This window comes from Leptodactylus fuscus, chromosome 4, assembly GCF_031893055.1.
Source record: "Leptodactylus fuscus isolate aLepFus1 chromosome 4, aLepFus1.hap2, whole genome shotgun sequence".
Lineage (NCBI taxonomy): Eukaryota > Metazoa > Chordata > Amphibia > Anura > Leptodactylidae > Leptodactylus > Leptodactylus fuscus.
This window is the reverse complement of record NC_134268.1, coordinates 42717894-42742815: the sequence shown is the minus strand read 5'-3', so window position 1 is coordinate 42742815 and position 24922 is coordinate 42717894.

Here is a 24922-nt window from a genome sequence, read left to right as displayed (position 1 = left end):
GCCGGACAGAACAGCAATGTCCAGTATTAAATTGATTGACTGCAAAATACATCAACGGAAAAGTAAAAAAGTTACGACTCTCAGAAGGCAGGGATGAAAAAAGTTGAAATTATGTCTCATTCTAAAGGGCAAAGTAGGCTGTGTCATTAAGGGATTACATAGTATCCCAGTGAGTGTTTATCTGACAAGTGAAGGAAATAGAAAATTTAAACACTATCCCGTCCTTCTATTGCCTCGTATATTTTGGGATCCACCAATGGTCCTGAGCTGCAGTATCGGTGCCCGCAACTATAGACAGGCTCTAGAGCCAACTGCTTCAAGCTCCATGCAGTGTATAGTTAGCACTTTAGAAGTGGTCCCAAACAGCTGATCAGTGAGGGGGCCATCTGTCTTAAGCATAGACTGTAAATAAAAAAATCCTAGCGAGCTCCTTTAAGCGGTGATGACCCTTCCCAATATTGTGTATACAAGTGAAATGTTAGCTGTTCAAACTTATGTGACTGTAACTAGAGATGAGCGAACACTGTTCGGATCAGCCGATCCGAACAGCACGCACCTATAGAAATGAATGGAAGCAGCTGGCACGCTGGCCGGCAGCCGGCAAAGTCAGCGTCACAGGTGCTTCCATTCATTTCTATGCGTGCGTGCTGTTCGGATCGGCTGATCCAAACAGTTTTCGCTCATCTCTAGCTGTAACCAATCCTTTGCATCCTAAAACACATGAACTTCAAGAACTGACTATTCACTTGCTCGACAGATGCCATTGTTATGAAATGATACATTTTACTCACTTTACAATTATATAGTGTGAATAGAGCCTAACACTGATACTGTTTGGAATATACCATATAGTACTGCGTGCATCATGATACATATACAAAGAAGGGAGGAAGGGCCAAAGGAAAATAAATTACACAATAAAAAAAAGAAAAAAAAAAGCTTAACTTAAATGTAGCTTTATCTATGTGATTCCATGTTTAAAAAAAGCTTACATTTGCTTGCCAATTTGTGAAGGCTTTTGCATCCTCAGTGAAGTTATACGCTTTTTACTACATGATCCGGGACCACCACTATAAGGCTGCAGTCACACCAGTGCTTGGTCCCCGATGGGGGTCTCCCTCCCCCATTCTGCTTGAAAAATGTGGAGAGAAAAGTCCTGCAAACAGGACTCAATTCTAGTCTATGGGGTCCGCTGGGTTTCAACAGGTAACCGCTTTTCAAGCAGATTGGGTTTACATTCTTCGGGTCCCCAAAAGCGGAAAGTTGATCGCTAGTGTGAACCTAGGGTCACAGTAATTGTAATTATACTGGAGTAACCACAAGAAGTGGGATGACCTTTTTTTTTTTTTTTTTTTTTTTGGGGGGGGGAGCTTATTTCTGATTTTTTAAATTTATTTCACTAAATATTGTATTATCCTTGGTATCTTTCTACTCATTATCTTTCCGCTTGTCAATCACATTGACATTGAAATGATATTCATGTATTTCTCTAGTTTGCCTACAGATATTGTAAAAAAAAATTGTAACTATTGTTTGAGTTGTTTTGTCAACAAAATAAATTGGTCTTTCGGTGTAACCTTCCTGTTATTATGTCACTTGTGGGGACTTTTAGTTCATATATTATAGTAATTGAGATCACTAATGATGCGGCAAATTTCTGTTTTGCAAATGTCATGTCAGCTCCGTACTAAGAGGTCAACGTTAACATTTCTTGACAAGAATATTTATTCTTGACTCGGACCTTACAGATAAGAGACATGTATGACCTTGATGCTATACATAATATTGTGTGATACTATTTATTAATGCCAATGGAAGATAAATTAAGAAAAGCACAGAGATTAATTCTGAGTAGTCACAGAATGGCTGGAGAAGAACTAGATGTACTTCATTCGGAATGGACAATGACTGATAATATCACCCTCGGTACATCTTGCGTAATAATTTTAAAGGGATTTAATAGGGTCAATATGACAAACAAATATAGAATGTCACTTGCAGAAGTAGTCATAAATTCAGTGTTCTACATAGTGTTCTACACTATGTTTTATAGATAGGTTCCTAGGAGCCCTGATATTGTTCTACACTATGTTTTATAGATAGGTTCCTAGGAGCCCTGACAGTGTTATACACTATGTTTTATAGATAAGTAACTAGGAGCTTTGACAGTGTTCTACACTATGTTTTATAGATAAGTAACTAGGAGCTTTGACAGTGTTCTACACTATGTTTTATAGATAGGTTCCTAGGAGCCCTGACAGTGTTATACACTATGTTTTATAGATAGGTTCCTAGGAGCCCTGACAGTGTTATACACTATGTTTTATAGATAAGTAACTAGGAGCTCTGACAATGTTATACATTATGTTTTATAGATAGGTTCCTAGGAGCCCTGACAGTGTTCTACACTATGTTTTATAGATAGGTTCCTAGGAGCCCTGACAGTGTTCTACACTATGTTTTATAGATAGGTTCCTAGGAGCCCTGACAGTGTTCTACACTAGAGATGAGCGAACACTAAAATGTTCGAGGTTCGAAATTCGATTCGAACAGCCGCTCACTGTTCGAGTGTTCGAATGGGTTTCGAACCCCATTATAGTCTATGGGGAACATAAACTCGTTAAGGGGGAAACCCAAATTCGTGTCTGGAGGGTCACCAAGTCCACTATGACACCCCAGGAAATGATACCAACACCCTGGAATGACACTGGGACAGCAGGGGAAGCATGTCTGGGGGCATAAAAGTCACTTTATTTCATGGAAATCCCTGTCAGTTTGCGATTTTCGCAAGCTAACTTTTCCCCATAGAAATGCATTGGCCAGTGCTGATTGGCCAGAGTACGGAACTCGACCAATCAGCGCTGGCTCTGCTGGAGGAGGCGGAGTCTAAGATCGCTCCACACCAGTCTCCATTCAGGTCCGACCTTAGACTCCGCCTCCTCCGGCAGAGCCAGCGCTGATTGGCCGAAGGCTGGCCAATGCATTCCTATGCGAATGCAGACTTAGCAGTGCTGAGTCAGTTTTGCTCAACTACACATCTGATGCACACTCGGCACTGCTACATCAGATGTAGCAATCTGATGTAGCAGAGCCGAGGGTGCACTAGAACCCCTGTGCAAACTCAGTTCACGCTAATAGAATGCATTGGCCAGCGCTGATTGGCCAATGCATTCTATTAGCCCGATGAAGTAGAGCTGAATGTGTGTGCTAAGCACACACATTCAGCACTGCTTCATCACGCCAATACAATGCATTAGCCAGTGCTGATTGGCCAGAGTACGGAATTCGGCCAATCAGCGCTGGCCAATGCATTCTATTAGCCCGATGAAGTAGAGCTGAATGTGTGTGCTAAGCACACACATTCAGCACTGCTTCATCAAGCCAATACAATGCATTAGCCAGTGCTGATTGGCCAGAGTACGGAATTCGGCCAATCAGCGCTGGCTCTGCTGGAGGAGGCGGAGTCTAAGATCGCTCCACACCAGTCTCCATTCAGGTCCGACCTTAGACTCCGCCTCCTCCGGCAGAGCCAGCGCTGATTGGCCGAAGGCTGGCCAATGCATTCCTATGCGAATGCAGACTTAGCAGTGCTGAGTCAGTTTTGCTCAACTACACATCTGATGCACACTCGGCACTGCTACATCAGATGTAGCAATCTGATGTAGCAGAGCCGAGGGTGCACTAGAACCCCTGTGCAAACTCAGTTCACGCTAATAGAATGCATTGGCCAGCGCTGATTGGCCAATGCATTCTATTAGCCCGATGAAGTAGAGCTGAATGTGTGTGCTAAGCACACTCATTCAGCACTGCTTCATCACGCCAATACAATGCATTAGCCAGTGCTGATTGGCCAGAGTACGGAATTCGGCCAATCAGCGCTGGCTCTGCTGGAGGAGGCGGAGTCTAAGGTCGGACCTGAATGGAGACTGGTGTGGAGCGATCTTAGACTCCGCCTCCTCCAGCAGAGCCAGCGCTGATTGGCCGAATTCCGTACTCTGGCCAATCAGCACTGGCTAATGCATTGTATTGGCGTGATGAAGCAGTGCTGAATGTGTGTGCTTAGCACACACATTCAGCTCTACTTCATCGGGCTAATAGAATGCATTGGCCAGCGCTGATTGGCCGAATTCCGTACTCTGGCCAATCAGCACTGGCTAATGCATTGTATTGGCGTGATGAAGCAGTGCTGAATGTGTGTGCTTAGCACACACATTCAGCTCTACTTCATCGGGCTAATAGAATGCATTGGCCAGCGCTGATTGGCCGAATTCCGTACTCTGGCCAATCAGTGCTGGCCAATGCATTCTATTAGCTTGATGAAGCAGAGTGTGCACAAGGGTTCAAGCGCACCCTCGGCTCTGATGTAGCAGAGCCGAGGCTGCACAAGGGTTCAAGCGCACCCTCGGCTCTGATGTAGGAGAGCCGAGGGTGCACTTGAACCCTTGTGCACCCTCAGCTCTGCTACATCAGAGCCGAGGGTGCGCTTGAACCCTTGTGCACACTCTGCTTCATCAAGCTAATAGAATGCATTGGCCAGCGCTGATTGGCCAATGTATTCTATTAGCCTGATGAAGTAGAGCTGAATGTGTGTGCTAAGCACACACATTCAGCTCTACTTCATCGGGCTAATAGAATGCATTGGCCAGCGCTGATTGGCCAGAGTACGGAACTCGACCAATCAGCGCTGGCTCTGCTGGAGGAGGCGGAGTCTAAGATCGCTCCACACCAGTCTCCATTCAGGTCCGACCTTAGACTCCGCCTCCTCCAGCAGAGCCAGCGCTGATTGGCCGAATTCCGTACTCTGGCCAATCAGCACTGGCTAATGCATTGTATTGGCGTGATGAAGCAGTGCTGAATGTGTGTGCTTAGCACACACATTCAGCTCTACTTCATCGGGCTAATAGAATGCATTGGCCAGCGCTGATTGGCCGAATTCCGTACTCTGGCCAATCAGCACTGGCTAATGCATTGTATTGGCGTGATGAAGCAGTGCTGAATGTGTGTGCTTAGCACACACATTCAGCTCTACTTCATCGGGCTAATAGAATGCATTGGCCAGCGCTGATTGGCCGAATTCCGTACTCTGGCCAATCAGTGCTGGCCAATGCATTCTATTAGCTTGATGAAGCAGAGTGTGCACAAGGGTTCAAGCGCACCCTCGGCTCTGATGTAGCAGAGCCGAGGCTGCACAAGGGTTCAAGCGCACCCTCGGCTCTGATGTAGGAGAGCCGAGGGTGCACTTGAACCCTTGTGCACCCTCAGCTCTGCTACATCAGAACCGAGGGTGCGCTTGAACCCTTGTGCACACTCTGCTTCATCAAGCTAATAGAATGCATTGGCCAGCGCTGATTGGCCAATGTATTCTATTAGCCTGATGAAGTAGAGCTGAATGTGTGTGCTAAGCACACACATTCAGCTCTACTTCATCGGGCTAATAGAATGCATTGGCCAGCGCTGATTGGCCAGAGTACGGAACTCGACCAATCAGCGCTGGCTCTGCTGGAGGAGGCGGAGTCTAAGATCGCTCCACACCAGTCTCCATTCAGGTCCGACCTTAGACTCCGCCTCCTCCAGCAGAGCCAGCGCTGATTGGCCGAATTCCGTACTCTGGCCAATCAGCACTGGCTAATGCATTGTATTGGCGTGATGAAGCAGTGCTGAATGTGTGTGCTTAGCACACACATTCAGCTCTACTTCATCGGGCTAATAGAATGCATTGGCCAATCAGCGCTGGCCAATGCATTCTATTAGCGTGAACTGAGTTTGCACAGGGGTTCTAGTGCACCCTCGGCTCTGCTACATCAGATTGCTACATCTGATGTAGCAGTGCCGAGTGTGCATCAGATGTGTAGTTGAGCAAAACTGACTCAGCACTGCTAAGTCTCTGCATTCGCATAGGAATGCATTGGCCAGCCTTCGGCCAATCAGCGCTGGCTCTGCCGGAGGAGGCGGAGTCTAAGGTCGGACCTGAATGGAGACTGGTGTGGAGCGATCTTAGACTCCGCCTCCTCCAGCAGAGCCAGCGCTGATTGGTCGAGTTCCGTACTCTGGCCAATCAGCGCTGGCCAATGCATTCTATTAGCCCGATGAAGTAGAGCTGAATGTGTGTGCTTAGCACACACATTCAGCTCTACTTCATCAGGCTAATAGAATACATTGGCCAATCAGCGCTGGCCAATGCATTCTATTAGCTTGATGAAGCAGAGTGTGCACAAGGGTTCAAGCGCACCCTCGGCTCTGATGTAGCAGAGCTGAGGGTGCACAAGGGTTCAAGTGCACCCTCGGCTCTCCTACATCAGAGCCGAGGGTGCGCTTGAACCCTTGTGCAGCCTCGGCTCTGCTACATCAGAGCCGAGGGTGCGCTTGAACCCTTGTGCACACTCTGCTTCATCAAGCTAATAGAATGCATTGGCCAGCACTGATTGGCCAGAGTACGGAATTCGGCCAATCAGCGCTGGCCAATGCATCCCTATGGGAAAAAGTTTATCTCACAAAAATCACAATTACACACCCGATAGAGCCCCAAAAAGTTATTTTTAATAACATTCCCCCCTAAATAAAGGTTATCCCTAGCTATCCCTGCCTGTACAGCTATCCCTGTCTCATAGTCACAAAGTTCACATTCTCATATGACCCGGATTTGAAATCCACTATTCGTCTAAAATGGAGGTCACCTGATTTCGGCAGCCAATGACTTTTTCCAATTTTTTTCAATGCCCCCAGTGTCGTAGTTCCTGTCCCACCTCCCCTGCGCTGTTATTGGTGCAAAAAAGGCGCCAGGGAAGGTGGGAGGGGAATCGAATTTTGGCGCACTTTACCACGTGGTGTTCGATTCGATTCGAACATGGCGAACACCCTGATATCCGATCGAACATGTGTTCGATAGAACACTGTTCGCTCATCTCTATTCTACACTATGTTTTATAGATAAGTAACTTGGAGCTTTGACAGTGTTCTACACTATGTTTTATAGATAGGTTCCTAGGAGCCCTGACAGTGTTATACACTATGTTTTATTGATAGGCTCCTAGGAGCCCTGACAGTGTTATACACTATGTTTTATAGATAAGTAACTAGGAGCTCTGACAATGTTATACATTATGTTTTATAGATAGGTTCCTAGGAGCCCTGACAGTGTTCTACACTATGTTTTATAGATAGGTTGCTAGGAGCTCTGACAATGGTATACACTATGTTTTATAGATAGGTTTTTAGGGGCCCTGACAGTGTTCTACACTATGTTTTATAGATAGGTTCCTAGGAGCCCTGACAGTGTTCTACGCTATGTTTTATAGATAGGTTCCTAGGAGCCCTGACAGTGTTCTACGCTATGTTTTATAGATAGGTTCCTAGGAGCCCTGACAGTGTTCTACACTATGTTTTATAGATAAGTTCCTAGGAGTCCTGACAGTGTTATTGTTATATTTTAAGCCAATTTAGTATGTGGTTCATACCAAACTTATGTAACCCAAAACAAGTCTTGGGCCCAATCCACCCAAACCTGAAACAAAATGAATTCTGAGAGGTTTGCTCATTTTTACTCATAGCATTTGCTCTTCTCACATTCCAGATTAATCTTTACTTGTGAGCTGGCATTAGCAGTCTATGGTTGGAGTAGCAGCCAGAGAAAAGAACATTAGAGAAAGTATAGAAAGTGCTGTGAGAACAATCACAATACAGCTACAGTAGTAGAGGAACTGCAGGAAGATTACATTAGATTCCAGATTCCTCTGCATCTATAGATATTCGATGAGGAAGGTCTTAATAGACTGAAACATCTGAATATTAAATAATACCTATGAGTCTTATTATTATAACTGAATTTCATTATCTATTTGGTGTTATATGTCAATACATTTACTTCATCTTCATATGCAACCATAGAGGAGTGCTGTGATTTTCTGTGAATACTGGATTGACTTGGAAACATATTTCACCCTGTGCTGAAATATTACTATTATGTAAACCTGTAAAGAAAGCTTTTCCAGGGGCAACATGGTGGCTCAGTGCTTAGCCTTGCAGCGCTGGAGTCCTGGGTTCAAATCCCGCCAGGAACAACATCTGCAAGGAGTTTGTATATTCTCCCCATGTTTGTGTGGATTTCCTCCCATACTACAAAGACATACTGATATTGAAAAAAATGTACATTGTGATCCCTATACGGGGCTCACAATCTACATTTTTTTTAAAAAAAAGCTTTTCCTGGATAACCTCTGTAATATTCATTAGAATATCAGTTAATATTATTATCAAATTGATAATACTATTTAGATTTCTAAAAATAACATATATAATGTATAGCCTATCACCTGCATGATACTTAAGGGAAGACACGTAGTCACTAGGGTTGAGCGATCGGGATCGGAAAAGATCAGATTCCGATCGGCGATCGAGTAAATTTCACGATCGCGATCGGAATTCCGACCCGATCTTTTCCAGCGGGATCGAGATCGGAGGTTATCTCAAGATCGGCTCAACCCTAAAAGTGACTTTTCCCATAGAGAAGTATTGACAAGGGTTGAGGATCGGGTTCGGAAAGGATCGGATTCTGATCGTCGATTGAGCAAATTTCACGATCGCGATCAGGATCGAGATCAGCTGGAAAATGATCGGAAATTGGATTTTAAAATTGATCTTGAAATCTCAGGATCGGCTCAACCCTAGTAGTCACATAAAAGGCGATAACAAAAAATAACATCAAGTCATTTTTAATTTTTTTGTATCAAGTCAGGGCTTGAGACAAGTTATTCCATAAATTGTGGTGATGTTTTAGCCTTCTGATGTTATAGCCACCTCAAAAAGCATTGGGTTAGAGGGAATCAGCTACATTACCTCTTTAAGAGCATAAAGTGGACGCTTTAGTCTAATCGATATAACGCAGACATAAAATAGTGCATGAATTTCTCACCAGACAGTCTTTCTCTCCTTGATATATTATACAATCAGTTTGTATTACCAACCAGTGACTTTTTCACACTTTGTTAACTCTAAAAATACAAAAAAACAGCATATAAAAGTTTTAAATGTTCGCAGGGAAGAAAATTACAAAGTGAGGTTGTTACTGGCAAATAGAACGGCGCTCTCTGATTTCCTCAATTTTCTTTTCAACCCTGTGAAAAAAACCTGTATTGTCCGCACTGTATGGTAGAGTTATTATTTTTGTATTAAGGGACTATAATTTTTGTTTGTTTGGCTAGACAAAGGATTTCCGTATCGCCTTTGTTGTCAGGCAGCAGTTTATTTTTGCAGCAGTTTATTTTTTGCTTTTCTTGCTTATAATGATAAGAATAAAATGAATGGATGAAACAGTAAAAATGTATCAATTTTACAAAAAAAAAAAGCTTGTACAGATTTTGCATAGAACATTTTAATATTGGAGTTTTTAAATGGCTTTGAATATTTTTTATTTTATTTAAATTTTATATTTATTTATATTTTATTTACCTAAGAAGTACACACACACACACACACACACACACTCACAGTCCGTTTTGCAGGTTTTCGTTTCCTGCACAAAACAGAGCAGGAGACGGAAACCTGCAGGACTCTTTCATACCCATTCATTTGAATGGGTTTGAAAGATGTCCGGCCGTGAGCGCCGGTGAGCGTTTTATTTTCTCTGCGGCGAAACCATTTTTTTTAAAAAGACACAGAGTCGGGCATGCAGTACTCTGTGTCTGGTTTAAAAAAATTGGTTTCACCGCAGAGAGAATAAAATGCTCACCGGCGCTCACGGCCGGACTCGGCATGACAGGTTTCCGTCTTCTGCATGCAGAAGACGGAAACCTGATAAAGGACTGCTGAACGCTAGTGTGAACCCAGCAAAACTTTGGGACTTTCTGTGTCAGTAGCCAGTATTGTAACTGTGACATGGGTCCACAATACTGCCATGTTATAGGATTATAGTGCATCAGCTTGTCATCAATATTGGATCTGTATAAGGAAGCTATAATACTCGTGGAATTTTCTATAAGGGGCAACAAAATGTAGCCATAGGCTATACGATAACATGCTGATTGGTGGGGGTGCAGCCATTGAGATCTCAGTGGTCAAACCCACACCAATCTGCACGTTATCCCCTTTTCTATGGACATGATCAACCCCTTTAAGTTATATTATAAAGCCACTTCGATTTACATATGCAAGACTAAAAACATACTTATGCCATGTAGAATACATATGAAGAATAGGCAAACATCTCTGTATTTTTAACATTCTCTACAGACTTCAGTAAGTTTTCTTAATACAGGTATTTCACATACCAACGTGTATTTGCCACTAGGGTAACATTATCTATGTAAAATTTACAGCACCCATATTACAAGCATACTACTACTACCGTACTACTACTACTACTACCACCACCACCACCACCACTACTACTACTACTACTACTACTACTACTACTACTAATAATAATAATAATATTTGCAATTCACTAGTATCAGAGTACCAGTAGTTTATAAGTTAAGGGGGTTGTCCCATTTTTAAAAAAAATTTATTCTTCAATTTCAACATTGATCCTTAAGATAGGCCATCAATCTTAGATTGGTCGGGGTCCAACTGTCAAGTTACCCTGCTGATCAGCTGTTTTGAAGGGGCTATAGCGCTTGCAGCATAGCAACCTTTTGATTGTTTACATGCTGGGAACTGCTTTACTATGAATGCCATTGTTTTCATAGTTAAACACATGAGAAAGGGACCTGTCCTCCCGAAACGCGTTGTGTGTTAAGTAAAGATTATTCATTTGGACCAGCGCACCCACTGTCTATTTTTTCTTTACATTGAATGATTGTTTTCATAGTAATGAGTAATTTTTCCATTTCATTCTCATATGGTAGTAGAGTGATAAGAAATGGGACTTATTGACTGTTAAGAAGTTTTCCCTATAACATACAGAATCCTATAATATCTCATTCTATCTATATTCGTAATCCTTTTGTTAAAAACAAAAACATTAAAATTTTTTGGTCATGGATTGTTCGATAACCATTTAACAATGTTCCGTGTCTGTACAAAAGCTGGAAAGGCCATTGTATATCCTACCCAATGTAACAATGTAACTCCTATTTTATTTCATATTTACTGATACTTACTATAATTAAGGAAAATGTTTGTTCTCGTACCGTGTTAGCCAGTGGGTAGGAAATGTAAAAAAAAAACAAAAAAAACAACTTGATAGTTGATACCTATTTAATGACTAACAAATGATGACAGATTACAACGTTTCAGAACTCTAGGCTCCTTTCTCAAGTAAATTTAAAAACCATTTCTGAAGGATGCATATTTATGTACAAAAGGATACATAGGGATAGAATTCTAGGAGGAAGGGGGGTAGAGGGTTATTAGTATTTGGTAGAAACAATATAAACAATTCCAGGTTCTTATCAGTTCTCAGGGTCTCAGGTCAGTGATTTGTATAAGATGCCATAAACCCATGTGACAGATTTAACCCCTTCTCCAGTGTTTGAAGCAGGGTCATAAGTTTATACTCATAAATCCCTCACTCTTTCTTTGAATTAAAATTCCCTCTTAAAACCAAAATTTTCATGTGATCGGTGATATTATGATCCTCATTGCAGAAATGTTTTGATACAGGAAGGTCCAGTCTTCGTTCTCTAATTGTATGGCGATGTGAATTCATACGCATTCTAAGCTGCTGTCCGGTCTCTCCAACATACAGATTTTTAGTGGGGCATTTGGTGCACATAAGAACCTGGAGTTGTTTACATTGTTTCTACCAATTACTATAATTAATAAATTCATGTATTATTTGGTCATTAGAAATTTAAATTAATTTTGCAATGGTAATATTTTCAGCTACAGTTGCTTTCCCTTTATTTGCAGGAAGCTGCTAACATGATCTTGAATGTTGCAGATATTGTATCTGTAGAAGTGCTTGTACATTACCCTAGTACAGAGATGAAAGTACATATAAAAATCATATATATTGTAGCTTTCATCAAAAACATAAAAACATTCAGAAATATCAAAGGAATTGTAGAAAAAATTAAATGAGACAAATATATTTATCTAATATTAACTCTCTGAGGATATTCCGTATTTTTCTCTTGGCATAGAAGTACGAAGGCTTTTATTGCTGTACAACTTATATTTTCTAATGGCAACATTCGATTTCTCTTATCGTATATTGTAAAACAGTAAAAATATATATATATTTGTTTTCGAGTTTTGTTTTTATGGTATTCAATGTGTGAAAAAAAATTACATGGAAAATATGTGGAAAAAACGGTAAAATGTAGAGCGCTACTGGTAAATAGGCCAATAACGACGAGTACAAAGGCAAATAAAATGAAATAACTTTAATGGTTCCAAGGTCATAAAGGGTAATGTGTTTCAACACCGAACTGGTGTCTTAATCAGGCCAATAACAGAACATCCTAGGAGGCCAGGGTTCACGTAGGATGGTGTCCAGGTAAGAGCTGCAACTGAGCCAGTGGACTCGGTTTCAGTCTGTTACCCCCAATGGACACCAGGTCTTCTTTTTTTGCATTTCCTCTATAAAAATTAGATGTTACTTTTATTCTATCAGTCAGTATTATTACACTTCTTCAACATGTATATAGTTTTTTTTTATCTCTGCTTTACTATTCTTTATTTTATTTTTTTTTATTTGAAAAAATTAGATTTGTTCCACCACATTCTGACATCCATATTTTTTTTCTGTGTAGGTCTACAGAGCTCTCTGAGATCTCTTTTATTGTGGGGTGAGCTGTAGTTTTTATTGGCACTATTATGGGATACATATTGTTGCAATTAACCAAGGCATCTAAGTGGTTGAACAGCACAATTAGACTGGGTTGACATTGCGCCGGAGTCTCCCCTTGCAGACTCCATTACAGAAACCGCCACAGGACTTTTCTCTCTACTGCTTTCAGTTTGAAAATGGAGAACCCCATTATAATCAATGGCGATCACCGGGGGCAAATGTGTAACCACTGTTTTAGTGGTTTGTTTCTTGGTCGTTCAGGTCCCCAGACCCAAACTACTGAGAGCCTGGCACAGATATGTCCCTAGCATCAGGATATTTACCAATCATAGCTGATAGCGGGTGCCAGTTAGGTAACGTAACAGCCACCACCAGTAGCATATGATGAAGGTTTAAGTATTGAGCTTGCGCTGTATTCCCCAGCTCACATTTTCGGTACATATATGGTGGAGGTCTCCAAGGTGTCATGGATTAATTTTGTGTTACTTGAGTTATAGTGGGGTATCTAAGGTAGGAAAGGGTAAATGATGGGTAAGAATGGGGAAACATGGGAGCTAAAAAATTAGGTAGACTGTAAGAATGCATAAAATAAGAATGTACTTGGTATATAACAGTTAAATTTTGGTCCCATTTTTTAACACATTTCAGATTGCTGATCTCATGCAAACTAAGTCCATCATAATAGATTAAATCTTCCATAGCAGGTCAAATTGAGGACAGCAGATGTGCATGGATTGAAATGTCTTTGCTGGATATTCTCATTAATTTCAATCATTGGCATGATTTGTGGGAATACAAATTTTCTGTCCGCTTTGTGAGTCATTCTAGTGGAAAAACAATTTACAATTTTTTCTTAATAGGTATGACATTTAGTAAAAAAAAAAAAAAATCTAGTGGAACAAGTAAATTGGAAGACTTTTTTCCAGTCTATCTGTTTATAGTACCTACAGAGTTAGATAATGGTAAACTCACAAGTGGTGAAATGCAGGCACGATATGTGGCATCACCTGTAAGTGCAGATAATGCCTGGCAATTTAAATGAATGTACAGGTTGTGCCTGCTGTTCATGCAATTAATATGAATGGATGGACAGAACCTGCCTCCCCTTCCTGACTGCTCTCACATATTTATTATGGTCACATTACTTTCAATGTGACCTATAGTAACCCAGTCACACAGCTATGTAAATTTCGAAGTCCCTGCCCTAGTGTTATTTCCTGGTGCACAGGACCTTCCAGATACACCATACGTGGGAGGTCCCATATGCCAGAATAGAAACTACAGGTCATTGAAGATTGTGTTTCAGGTTTTTTTTTTTTTTAATACTTTATTAACCCTTTAGTAATGACCACTGTCTAAGTGACTGCATCAATTACTAAGGCAGGGTTTTTGCAAAACAAGCTAAAAATAGCTAATTGCAGACAGACAGGATCTATCTATCTATCTATCTATCTATCTATCTATCTATCTATCTATCATCTATCTGTGTGTCTGACTCTATCTATCTATCTATCTATCTATCTATCTATCTATCTATCTATCTATCTATCTATCTATATGTCTGATCTATCTATCACCTATCTATCTATCTATCTATCTATCTATCTATCTATCTATCTATCTATCATCTATCTGTGTGTCTGACTATATCTATCTATCTATTTATCTATCTATCTATCTATCTATCTATCTATCTATCTATCTATCTATCTATCAATCATCTATCTATGTGTCTGACTATCTATCTATCTATCTATCTATCTATCTATCTATCTATCTATATGTTTGCAAAAGCTTCAAATTAATAATTTACCAAACATTTAATTGCGTTTCACCACAAATTAAGAATTAAGCTGTGTGGAAAGCAAAACCAATTAAATTGTCATGTTTTTTTCCAGGTGGATATTACTGAGTTCTTGCAGGCATAGTCCAATCACAGAGCCATAAGAAGTGCAATACTTGAGGGTAAAGGCAGAGAGACTGAAATGCGTAGCATTTCAAGAGTAGCAATGTTTAGTTTTGACTCGATCTACTGTAAAGACATAAACCTCATGAATAATATCAGTAATAGCTTTTGTCACTTCATTTGTAATACCTTACACTGTGGCCTAAATATACATGTGCAATGTATGAATATATAATGTTTTTAAGTGTCTTCAATTAACTGACCTCTCTGTTGGTTATGGAATGTAAAACCAACCCAACACAATATCAAATTTACCAGGTGGTCTCCATAGACATCAATAATTAGCATGTCCCTATGTGTTATCATCCATATCCAGCCAAAGTAAAGGGTAAGAAATGGCACTTCTGTATTTAGATGGAAAGCTTGTGTTTTGCAGGATGAATTGAAGTTTATATAGAAAGTATTGAAGTGATTAACAATAATTATTCATTACACCCTAAAGAAATGGGATATATTAAATGAGTGGTCAGGGAGAATGATAACGATTGTTGTGACCTCTCCACTACTTACCAAGCACAGCACTGCACATTATATAATCACTGTCTTTGGTTTTGCAGTTCAGCCTTCATTTACATGGGACTGCAACATGGCCATGTGACCAATGGATGGGATGACACTGGACTAAGGTGGCTCTAAATATCCTAGCTAGAGATGAGCGAACACTAAAATGTTCGAGGTTCGAAATTCGAATCGAACAGCCGCTCACTGTTCGTGTGTTCGAACGGGTTTCGAACCCCATTATAGTCTATGGGGAACATATACTCGTTAAGGGGGAAACCCAAATCCGTGTCTGGAGGGTCACCAAGTCCACTATGACACCACAGGAAATGATGTCAACACCTCTGGAATGACACTGGGACAGCAGGGGAAGCATGTCTGGGGGCATCTAACACACCAAAGACCCTCTATTACCCCAACATCACAGCCTAACAACTACACACTTTACACACTCAATACCACCTCTCTGACAGTAGGAAAACACCTTGAAACATGTGTATTTGGCACTTGCAGTGAGGAGAGCTTGTCACCAGCAGTGAATTTGGCCCTTGTAGTAAGTTGAGGTCGGCACCAACATTTGTTTTGAAAATCAGGGTGGATTGAGCCTCTAACCAGCAGAGTTTGGGCAAATTCATGGTGGAGGGAGCCTCTAAAAACCCCAGTTTGGACCAATTCATGGTGGAGGGAGCCTCTAAAAACCCCAGTTTGGACCAATTCATGGTGGAGGGAGCCTCTAAAAAACCCAGTTTGGACCAATTCATGGTGGAGGGAGCCTCTAAACAGCCCAGTTTGGACCAATTCATGGTGGAGGGAGCCTCTAAACAGCCCAGTTTGGGCAAATTCATGGTGGAGGGAGCCTCTAACCAGCCCAGTTTGGGCAAATTCATGGTGGAGGGAGCCTCTAAAAACCCCCGTTTGGACCAATTCATGGTGGAGGGAGCCTCTAAACAGCCCAGTTTGGGCAAATTCATGGTGGAGGGAGCCTCTAACCAGCCCAGTTTGGACCAATTCATGGTGGAGGGAGCCTCTAAAAACCCCAGTTTGGACCAATTCATGGTGGAGGGAGCCTCTAAAAACCCCAGTTTGGACCAATTCATGGTGGAGGGAGCCTCTAAAAACCCCAGTTTGGACCAATTCATGCTGGAGGGAGCCTCTAAACAGCCCAGTTTGGGCAAATTCATGGTGGAGGGAGCCTCTAAAAACCCCAGTTTGGACCAATTCATGGTGGAGGGAGCCTCTAAAAACCCCAATTTGGACCAATTCATGGTGGAGGGAGCCTCTAAACAGCCCAGTTTGGGCAAATTCATGGTGGAGGGAGCCTCTAAAAACCCCAGTTTGGACCAAATCATGGTGGAGGGAGCCTCTAAAAACCCCAGTTTGGACCAATTCATGGTGGAGGGAGCCTCTAAAAAACCCAGTTTGGACCAATTCATGGTGGAGGGAGCCTCTAAACAGCCCAGTTTGGGCAAATTCATGGTGGAGGGAGCCTCTAAAAACCCCAGTTTGGACCAATTCATGGTGGAGGGAGCCTCTAAAAACCCCAGTTTGGACCAATTCATGGTGGAGGGAGCCTCTAAAAACCCCAGTTTGGACCAATTCATGGTGGAGGGAGCCTCTAAAAAACCCAGTTTGGACCAATTCATGGTGGAGGGAGTCTCTAACCAGCCCAGTTTGGATCAATTCATGGTGGAGGGAGCCTCTAAAAACCCCAGTTTGGACCAATTCATGGTGGAGGGAGCCTCTAAACAGCCCAGTTTGGACCAATTCATGGTAGAGGGAGCCTCTAAAAACCCCAATTTGGACCAATTCATGGTGGAGGGAGCCTCTAACCAGCCCAGTTTGGACCAATTCATGGTGGAGGGAGCCTCTAACCAGCCCAGTTTGGACCAATTCATGGTGGAGGGAGCCTCTAAAAACCCCAGTTTGGACCAATTCATGGTGGAGGGAGCCTCTAAAAACCCCCGTTTGGACCAATTCATGGTGGAGGGAGCCTCTAAAAACCCCAGTTTGGACCAATTCATGCTGGAGGGAGCCTCTAAACAGCCCAGTTTGGGCAAATTCATGGTGGAGGGAGCCTCTAAAAACCCCAGTTTGGACCAATTCATGGTGGAGGGAGCCTCTAAAAACCCCAATTTGGACCAATTCATGGTGGAGGGAGCCTCTAAACAGCCCAGTTTGGGCAAATTCATGGTGGAGGGAGCCTCTAAAAACCCCAGTTTGGACCAATTCATGGTGGAGGGAGCCTCTAAAAACCCCAGTTTGGACCAATTCATGGTGGAGGGAGCCTCTAAAAAACCCAGTTTGGACCAATTCATGGTGGAGGGAGCCTCTAAACAGCCCAGTTTGGGCAAATTCATGGTGGAGGGAGCCTCTAAAAACCCCAGTTTGGACCAATTCATGGTGGAGGGAGCCTCTAAAAACCCCAGTTTGGACCAATTCATGGTGGAGGGAGCCTCTAAAAACCCCAGTTTGGACCAATTCATGGTGGAGGGAGCCTCTAAAAAACCCAGTTTGGACCAATTCATGGTGGAGGGAGCCTCTAACCAGCCCAGTTTGGACCAATTCATGGTGGAGGGAGCCTCTAAAAACCCCAGTTTGGACCAATTCATGGTGGAGGGAGCCTCTAAACAGCCCAGTTTGGACCAATTCATGGTGGAGGGAGCCTCTAAACAGCCCAGTTTGGACCAATTCATGGTGGAGGGAGCCTCTAACCAGCCCAGTTTGGGCAAATTCATGGTGGAGGGAGCCTCTAAAAACCCCAATTTGGACCAATTCATGGTGGAGGGAGCCTCTAAACAGCCCAGTTTTGGCAAATTCATGGTGGAGGGAGCCTCTAAAAACCCCAGTTTGGACCAATTCATGGTGGAGGGAGCCTCTAACCAGCCCAGTTTGGGCAAATTCATGGTGGAGGGAGCCTCTAACCAGCAGAGTTGTGGGAAAGCAGGGTGGAGGGAGCCTCTAACCAGCAGAGTTGGTGGAAATCAGGGTGGAGGGAGCCTCTAACCAGCAGAGTTGGGGGAAATCATGTTGGAGGGAGCCTAGTATTAGCAGAATTGTGCAACGCTTATGGTGGATGAGTATGAGGATGCGGAGGAATTGGAGAGGTTGAGTACAGACATGGAGTTTCATGTTGGGGTGCTTTACACAGGTGGGCACAAAAATGAAGGCTCTATCCAGTGGTGGTTCATTTTTATCAAAGTGAGCCGGTCGGCACTCTCAGCTGACAGACGGGTGCGCTTGTCAGTGATGATGCCACCGGCTGCACTGAACACCCTCTCAGATAGGACGCTGGCGGCAGGACAGGACAGCACCTCCAAGGCATATAGGGCAAGTTCAAGCCACAGGTCCAACTTCGACACCCAATACGTGTAGGGCGCAGAGGGGTTGGAGAGGACAGGGCTGTGGTCGGAAAGGTATTCCCGCAACATGCGCCTATACTTCTCACGCCTGGTGACACTAGGACCCTCTGTGGCGGCACTTTGGCGAGGGGGTGCCATCAAGGTGTCCCAGACCTTAGACAGTGTGCCCCTCGTTTGTGTGGACCGGTGAGAACTTGGTCGCCTACTGGAGGAACTGTCCTCCCTGCCGCCAACGTCACATGCTGGAAACATCTCCATCATATTCTGCACCAATTGCCTGTGGCAAGCATTGATGCGATTGGCCCTCCCCTCTACCGGAATAAAAGACGAGATGTTGTTTTTATACCGGGGGTCAAGGATAGCAAAGATCCAGTACTGGTTGTCCTCCATGATTTTGACAATACGCTTGTCGGTTGTAAAGCACCCCAACATGAACTCAGCCATGTCTGCCACAGTGTTAGTTGGCATGACTCCTCTGGCCCCACCGGAGAGTTCAATCTCCATTTCCTCCTCATCCTCCATGTCTACCCATCCGCGCTGCAACAATGGGACGATTCGAAGTTGCCCGGAAGCCTCCTGTATCACCATCACATCATCGGACAACTCTTCTTCCTCCTCCTCCTCCTCCTCCTCCTCCATTAAACTCGATGAAGCGGACAGATGTGTGGACCTACTCTCCAGCTGTGACGGATCGGATGCTATCCCTGACTCCTCTGTGTGATCTGAGTTATCCCTGATGTCAATCAGGGATTCTCTCAGAACACACAAGAGCGGGATTGTAAGGCTCACCATCGCATCCTCAGAGCTCACCCTCAGAGCTCACCCTCCTTGTGGACTCCTCAAACACCCGTAGGATGTCACAAAGGTCTCTCATCCATGGCCACTCATGGATGAGAAACTGAGGCAGCTGACTTTGTGGCACCCTAGGGTTTTGTAGCTGGTATTCCATCAAAGGTCTCTGCTGCTCAACCACTCTATTCAACATCTGAAACGTTGAGTTCCAGCATGTGGGGACGTCGCACAAAAGCCGGTGTTGTGGCACATGCAGGCGTTGCTGGAGAGATTTTAAGCTAGCAGCGGCTACTGTCGACTTGCGAAAGTGGGCGCACATGCGCCGCACTTTCACCAGTAGCTCTGGAACATTGGGGTAGCTCTTTAGGAAACGTTGCACCACTAGGTTGAAGACGTGGGCCAGGCATGGAACATGTTGGAGTCCGGCAAGCTCCAGAGCTGCTACCAGGTTCCGGCCGTTATCACAAACGACCATGCCTGGGCCCAGGTGCAGCGGCTCAAACCATATTGCCGTCTCATCGAGGAGGGCATCCCTCACCTCGGAGGCAGTGTGCTGTCTGTCCCCCAAGCTGATCAGCTTCAGCACAGCCTGCTGACGTCTACCAACGCCAGTGCTGCAACGTTTCCAACTCGTAGCTGGGGTCAATCTAACAGCGGAGGAGGAGGCGGTGGCGGAGGAGGAGGCGGTGGCGGAGGAGGAGGCGGTAGAGGAGGAGGAGGAGGGGGGTGTTCTTCTCGTGTCCCTACCAGGAATGTTAGGCGGGGAGACGAGGTACACCGGGCCAGTTTGGGAAGCAGTCCCAGCCTCAACTACATTCACCCAGTGTGCCGTCAGTGAAATGTAGCGTCCCTGTCCGCATGCACTTGTCCATGCGTCGGTGGTCAAGTGGACCTTTGTGCAAAGCGCGGAACTAAGGGCCCGCCTGATGTTGAGTGACACGTGCTGGTGCAAGGCGGGGACGGCACACCGGGAGAAGTAGTGACGGCTAGGGACGGCATAGCGAGGTGCCGCAGTTGCCATCAGGTCCAGGAAGGCGGGAGTTTCAACAAGCCGGAACGCCAACATCTCCTGGGCCAGCAGTTTAGCGATGTTGGCGTTCAAGGCTTGCGCGTGTGGGTGGTTAGCAGTGTATTTCTGCTGCCGCTCCAATGTCTGAGAGATGGTGGGTTGTTGTAAAGAAGCGCCTGATGGTGCCTTTGATGGTGCAGGAGAAGGAGATAAGACAGGAACAGGGGAGGATGAGGGAGAAGTCAACAAAGTGGCGGAGGCAGATGAAGTGGTGTCCTGGCTCGTCCTCTGGAGTACATCGCCAGCACAGTCAGCAGTGGCAGTGGCAGAGGCAGAGGCAGTGGCAGAGGCAGTGGCAGTGGCGTGAACGGCAGGCGGCCTTTGTCCTGCCGTTGCTGCCTGCCACTGATTCCAGTGCTTGGATTCCAAATGACGGCGCATTGAAGTGGTGGACAGGTTGCTCTTCTCAGAGCCCCTAATCAATTTCGAGAGGCAAATTGTGCAGACAACACTATATCTGTCCTCGGCGCATTCCTTGAAAAAACTCCACACCTTCGAGAAACGTGCCCTCGAGGTGGGAGTTTTTCGGGGCTGGGTACGAACTGGAACATCTTGGGAGATTCCGGGTGTGGCCTGGCTTCGCCTAAGCTGCTGACCTCTGCCTCTGCCTCTAGCTACCCTTTTTGGTGCTGCACTTGCCTCAACATCCACACTACTTTCCCCGCTTGACATCCCCCCTGTCCAGGTCGGGTCAGTGTCCTCATCATCCACCACTTCCTCTTCCAACTCCTGTCTCATCTCCTCCTCCCGCACAATGCGCCGGTCAACTGGATGCCCTGACGGCAACTGCGTCACATCATCGTCGATGAGGGTGGGTTGCTGGTCATCCACCACCAAATCGAACGGAGATGGAGGAGACTCTAGTGTTTGAGCATCTGGACACAGATGCTCCTCTGTTAGGTTCGTGGAATCGTGACGTGGAGAGGCAGGTTGAGGGACAATGAAAGGAGCGGAGAACAGCTCTGGGGAGCAGGGACAGTTGGGGTTATTGTTCTGTGAAGCTTGGGAATTTTGGGAGGAAGGAGGACAAGACTGTTGGGTAATAGGAGGAGAGGAGGCAGAGTCTGACTGGCTGCTGGACAATGTGCTGTAAGCGTTCTCTGACAGCCATTGCAAGACCTGTTCCTGGTTCTCGGGCCTACTAAGGTTTGTACCCTGCAGTTTAGTTAATGTGGCAAGCAACCCTGGCACTGTGGAGTGGCGCAATGCTTGCTGCCCCACAGGAGTAGGCACGGGACGCCCTGTGGCTTCACTGCTACCTTGCTCCCCAGAACCATTCCCCCGACCTCGCCCACGGCCTCGTCCACGTCCCTTTCCGGGAGCCTTGCGCATTTTGAATTCCCAGTTAGAAATTGGCACTATATACCAGTAGAAAAAATTGTGGGTGCACGTAACCCCAATATATTCTTTGAATTCCCAGTCAGACAATGGCACTATATACCAGTAGCAAGAAATGAGGGTATTTATAACCCCAATATATTCTTTGAATTCCCAGTCAGAAACTGGCACTATATGGCAGTAGCAAGAAATGAGAGTATTTATAACCCCAATATATTCTTTGAATTCCCAGTCAGACAATGGCACTGTATACCAGTAGTAAAAATTGTGGGTGCACGTAACCCCAATATATTCTTTGAATTACCAGTCAGAAACTGGCACTATATGGCAGTAGCAAGAAATGAGGGTATTTGTAACCCCAATATATTCTTTGAATTCCCAGTCAGAAACTGGCACTGTATACCAGTAGTAAAAATTGTGGGTGCACGTAACCCCAATATATTCTTTGAATTCCCAGTCAGACAATGGCACTATATACCAGTAGCAAGAAATGAGGGTATTTACAACCCCAATATATTCTTTGAAATTACCAGTCAGAAACTGGCACTATATGGCAGTAGCAAGAAATGAGGGTATTTGTAACCCCAATATATTCTTTGAATTCCCAGTCAGAAACTGGCACTGTATACCAGTAGTAAAAATTGTGGGTGCACATAACCCCAATATATTCTTTGAATTCCCAGTCAGACAATGGCACTATATACCAGTAGCAAGAAATGAGGGTATTTATAACCCCAATATATTCTTTGAATTCCCAGTCAGAAACTGGCACTATATGGCAGTAGCAAGAAATGAGGGTATTTATAACCCCAATATATTCTTTGAATTCCCAGTCAGACAATGGCACTGTATACCAGTAGTAAAAATTGTGGGTGCACGTAACCCCAATATATTCTTTGAATTACCAGTCAGAAACTGGCACTATATGGCAGTAGCAAGAAATGAGGGTATTTGTAACCCTAATATATTCTTTGAATTCCCAGTCAGAAACTGGCACTGTATACCAGTAGTAAAAATTGTGGGTGCACGTAACCCCAATATATTCTTTGAATTCCCAGTCAGACAATGGCACTATATGGCAGTAGCAAGAAATGAGGGTATTTGTAACCCCAATATATTCTTTGAATTACCAGTCAGAAACTGGCACTATATGGCAGTAGCAAGAAATGAGGGTATTTGTATTCCCAATATATTCTTTGAATTCCCAGTCAGAAACTGGCACTGTATACCAGTAGTAAAAATTGTGGGTGCACGTAACCCCAATATATTCTTTGAATTACCAGTCAGAAACTGGCACTATATGGCAGTAGCAAGAAATGAGGGTATTTGTAACCCCAATATATTCTTTGAATTCCCAGTCAGAAACTGGCACTGTATACCAGTAGTAAAAATTGTGGGTGCACGTAACCCCAATATATTCTTTGAATTACCAGTCAGAAACTGGCACTATATGGCAGTAGCAAGAAATGAGGGTATTTGTAACCCCAATATATTCTTTGAATTCCCAGTCAGAAACTGGCACTGTATACCAGTAGTAAAAATTGTGGGTGCACGTAACCCCAATATATTCTTTGAATTCCCAGTCAGACAATGGCACTATATACCAGTAGCAAGAAATGAGGGTATTTATAACCCCAATATATTCTTTGAATTACCAGTCAGAAACTGGCACTATATGGCAGTAGCAAGAAATGAGGGTATTTGTAACCCCAATATATTCTTTGAATTCCCAGTCAGAAACTGGCACTGTATACCAGTAGTAAAAATTGTGGGTGCACGTAACCCCAATATATTCTTTGAATTCCCAGTCAGACAATGGCACTATATGGCAGTAGCAAAAATAGTGGGTGTATATAGCCCCAATTCTATTGCTAGGGGACTTGCAGGGTATTTCTGGGGTGAAGGTGGGGGGTATATATCGGGTATACGGGAATACACTGACAGTGTATTCCATTCAGGATCCTGGGAAAGCTGGGTTGCGGCGATTGAGCCCGTCAGTGCCACGTTACACTGACAAGCTTCTCCCTGGAATTTAGCTCTTACAAGAGCTGTTGTGGTTGTCTTCTCCTTCCTATCCTAGCCTGTCCCTGCCTACCCAGAATCTAAGCCCTAGCTAACTGGACGGAAACCTCCGTCCTCGGTGAATTGCAAGCTCAGAATGACGCGAAGCTGGGCGTCGCTGTTCTTTTAAATTAGAGGTCACATGTTTTCGGCAGCCAATGGGTTTTGCCTACTTTTCTCAACGTCACCGGTGTCGTAGTTCCTGTCCCACCTACCCTGCGCTGTTATTGGAGCAAAAAAGGCGCCAGGGAAGGTGGGAGGGGAATCGAGTAATGGAGCACTTTACCACGCGGTGTTCGATTCGATTCGAACATGCCGAACAGCCTAATATCCGATCGAACATGAGTTCGATAGAACACTGTTCGCTCATCTCTAATCCTAGCCTTTGACAAGCACTTCTGAACTGGCCCATTTTCCCTAGTTCTGGACCTGACACATTTTCTTTTTTTTTCTTTTTTTTTTGTATTTGTACATGTGGTCTTAAGGGCTATATTTTTATGTTGTTTTTATTTTCGTTTTTCTTTATTTTAATATCTGTGAAGATGTAAAAAAAAGGGAGGAAACATGTCAATTTTACAAATTTTCATATTTTTTCTTTTTAAATAGCATGTAATGCTACAACGAAAAAAAATTAAATTGCTTTCTCTCTCCCTTATGGTCATTTTTATATGGGCAACACATATTGTTGTGTCACCGGCGGACTACCAAATGCATTGGCAAGTGGTGTGCAGTGAAAGCACATGGACCACATAGACTATAATGGGATCCATGTGCTTTCCAAACGGTCTCCACATGGAACATGCAGACAGGAAAGTAGATCATGAACTGCTTTTCTGCCTGCATGTTCCATGTGCAGACCACGTAGAAAGCACACGGATCCCATTATAGTTTATGGGGTCCGTGTGCTTTCACTGCACATCGCTTGCCAATGTGTTCGGTAGATCCGTTCGGGGGATCTGAGCAGTTTTAACAGGGGCATAATATAATAGCTGGATGCCTAGGTCAGGGCATCTCCCAAACAGACAGTCTTGTAGGGTGTCCCTGTTCTTTTGATGCAGTATTTAGTACCTACCAAAACCTTTGCCCAGAAGCACGGTCCTGTCCTATCC